Here is a 3,792-nt window from a genome sequence, read left to right on the forward strand (position 1 = left end):
CACCTACCAGATGGTCAGACTTCTTTGTCAAGATCATGAACGATCGGTTTGAGGCCCTCCATGTTCCCGGAGCGAAGAGATGCCATTGGGCTACACTAGCATGCGACAGGGACAAATGGAGACGTTACTGGCGCCCGCTCGAGCAAATCGACGACTAACGGGAAGTTAAGTGATTAAGTGATTAAGTGATGAAGGCTGTCTTTTTATCATGGTCACCATTTTTTCTGAGTTGCAGAAACTTCTTGGTTTAATGTAGTCTCATTTGGTTATCTTCACTTCCTCTTCCTTGGTCAGTGGTGTATCATTCTAGAAGTTTCCCTTAGCTTTAATGTCATGGAGGGATCTTCCCACATTTTTCTCCATATATCTTAAGAATTCAGGTATGATATTGAGGTCTTTAATTCATTTGATCTGACTTTGTGCCTGGCACTATAAAGAGGTCTGAGTTAAAAAATATTTTGCATGTTGCCGACCAGTTTTCCCAGCAGCACTTGTTGAAGAGACTTCCTTGCTCAACTTCATATTTATTGAGCCTTTATGATACATTAGGTAATAATATTCTGAGGGCCAGCATCAGGATATTTGACTATATTCCATTGACCTGAGGTCTCTCTTTATCTGAATATCATGCTAATTTGATTACTACGACTTTGTAGTAGGGTTTGAAGTTGTGGAAGCTGTTCCCTTCTTCTTTTTACCAAAGATTGCTTTAGCTCATCATGGGAGTTTATTTTTGTGTATGAGTTTCAAGAGGGTTTAATATATTTTTTAAAAAATGTTATGGGTATCCTTATAGAAAGTGCATTAAATCTTTATAGCGCTGTGGGTTGTATTGCCATTTTGACAGTGTTAATCCTCTCAATCAATGAGCATGGGATGTGATTCCATTTCCTCATATCCTCTTTTATATCATGAAGTAGTGTTTTGTAGAGTGTTTTTGGTATAGTTCCTTAACCTTTTTAGTTGATTCTAGTATACTTGATTTTCTGAGGTTATTGTGAATGGGTTTGTTTTTCGCCTATCTCTTTTTTCTCTTTCATTAATCTTATTTGGGAAAGCCATGGACTATTGGATATTGATTTTGTAATATGCTACTTTAGTAAACAAATCTATTCTTCCCAGGAGCTTTTTGGTATATTCTTTGGGATTTTCTAAGAATACTATCATGTCATCTCCAAATAGTAAAAGCTTGAGTTCTTCCTTTTTTTATCTGGACACCCTTGATATCTTTTTCTTACCAAAATCATATGGCAAGAACTTCAAGTACTATGTTGAATAGGAGTGGTGAGAGTGGGTAACTTGTTTTGTGCCTGATTGTATTTTGGGAATCTAGCTCATTGATTTTTCTCCAGGCCTTTAGTTTTTCCCCATTGAGAATAATGCTTGGTGTGGGTTTGTAGTAGTTTGCTTTGACTATATGGAGGAAAGTACTTTCAACTCCCATTTTGTTGAGAGTTTTTCATCATGAATGGGTGCTGGATCTCATCAAATGCTTCATCTACAACTATTGATATTATCATATGATTTTTATCTTTATTTTATTGAGATGGTGTATTCTGTTGATTGACTTGAGAATGTTAAGCCATCCTTGCATCCCCAAGCTAAACCTACTTGGTCATAGAGTGTGACCTTTTGTTAAGTTTCTGATTTCTCTTTGCTGGTATAATCTTGAGGATCTTTGAATCTGTATTTATCAAAGAAATAGGTCTGTAATTTTCTTTTTTGTGGTTTCTCTGTCTGATTTGAATATCAGGGTGATCTTTGTCTCATAGAAATTGTTTGGGTGTATTTCTGTTTCTTCAATTTCCTGGAAAATCTTAAAAAATGTTGGCAGTAGGTCCTCTTGAAAGGTATGAAATACTTAATTAGTGAATCCATTTGGGCCTGGGCTCCTGTTTTGGGGGATACTTTTGATTATCATTTCAATTTCCTTGTAGTGATGGGTTCGAGTTTTCAAAATATTCTTGGTTCAGCCTTGGGAGGTAATTGGAATCCAGTAATTTATCAATTTATTCAAGATTCTCTCATTTCCTGCTTTAAAGATTCTCAAAATAATCTCTGATGATCCTATGGATTTTGTAGTTTCTATTATGATGTCCCCCTTTGAATTTCTGATTCGGTTTATTAGGATTCTTTCTCTTTTCTTCTTTGTGAGTCTTGCTAATGGTTTCTCGATCTTATTTATTTTCTCAAAGAAACATGTCTTGCTTTTGTTGGTCTTCTGAATTGTATTTTGGGATTATATCTCATTGATTTCTGCTCCAGGTTTTATTATTTCTTTCCTCCTGGCTCCTTTTTTTGGTCATTTTCCAAAATCTTGAGCTGTAAGTTATTTTTTGTAGGCCGTTTCTTTCTTCCAGTTGAATTCTGGCGGAGCTATAAACTTTCCTCTTAGAACTGCTTTTGCTCTGTCCCACAAGTTCTGGTAGTTCCTCGTTGTCATTTTTTCTGGAATCTTATTTCCTCTTTCATTTCTTCTCTAAGCCAATGGTTGTTCATTACTTCCCTCAAATAAAATATTTTCTTGCCGAGTTTTTGTCTGTTTGATCTATTGAGAAGTGAGAAAGTACTGTTGAAATCTCCATCTAGCATTGGGTTGCTATCAATGTATTTCTTTAAGTCTATTAGAAGTTGTTTTTACGTATTTTGCTGGTCTGTCATTAGGAGCATATACATTGAGGAGGGTGAGTTCTTTCTGATGTACAGATCCCATGATCATTAAGAAATGAGCTTCACTGTCTCTTATAACCTTTAGCCTGAAATCCATGTGGTCTGATACTAGTATTGCCACTGCAGCTTTTTGGAGGTGTTCTTTTCTTGAAGAATCGTTTTCTAGCCTTTGACTTTGAGTCCATGGTTGCTTTGATTATTCAGATGTGTTTCTTCCAGGCAGCAGAATGTTGGGTTCAGTTTTCTATTTCATCCTGCCATCCTGTGCCTCTGAATTGGTGCATTTAGTCCATTGACATTGAGAGAGATCATTGTGATGGGGAATTTTGCTATCTTTATGTCAAAATTTGGAGTACTTTTGGGGCTTGTCTTAGCTTAAAGTAGCCCTGTTAATTCTTAATTCAACAAAAATATGGAACACTTTACAAGTTGGCCTGTCATCTCTGTATAAGGATCATGCTAATCTCTGTATCATTTCAATTTTAGTATATGTGTTGCCAAACTGAGTATAAGAGCTGATTTTTTCCCTATTTTTCTCTTCTGATTTCTTTGAGTGTTGTCCTTACTCACTCCTATGGCAGACAGTGATTCCCAATCTAGGAAGGTATTTCAAAGCAGCTTGAAGTGATAAATTTAGAGCATTAATGTCCCAGAAGGAAAAGTATGGTTTTTACAATATTATCTTTTACCATACCCAGGGCATCATTTTTGAAAATAATTCTTTTGGAAGATGGAGAATCAGTGTTGTTTAATGCTCTTCCCTGAAATCTTCATTAAGAAAATTGAACTGGAGCCTTTTGCTATTCTTACCTCGGTCCCGTGTACATCTCCAGAAAACGGTGGATGGTGTTGTCCGCACTTTGACCACCTTGAAAGTAAGTAGGATTTTTCTCCTGAAGGAAGAGGTGAGAAGCATATTGATGATTTCATTCCACGTTATTACAAGTTCAAGTTGAAGGGAAGGTGAGACTCATGAGGCTCCTGTAAAGGCCAGAAAAAAGGTCTCAATGTAGTTTAATGGACCAGACACATTAACAACACAGATGACTCAAAGTAACCTGTGTGCATCTTTGTGTGTATAGTGAGTTTTATATATACTCATAGTGATTCTCAGTCATTCCA

The 3,792-nt window shown here is 36.3% G+C and overlaps 1 pseudogene; it reads right to left on the minus strand.

Annotated features, from left to right (window-relative positions):
• Positions 1-3,076: 3,076 nt before the first annotated feature.
• Positions 3,077-3,173, minus strand: LOC130023013 (uncharacterized; annotated as a pseudogene).
• Positions 3,174-3,792: the final 619 nt, after the last annotated feature.

Source organism: Sorex fumeus, unplaced genomic scaffold (genome assembly GCF_029834395.1).
Source record: "Sorex fumeus unplaced genomic scaffold, SorFum_2.1 ptg000021l, whole genome shotgun sequence".
Lineage (NCBI taxonomy): Eukaryota > Metazoa > Chordata > Mammalia > Eulipotyphla > Soricidae > Sorex > Sorex fumeus.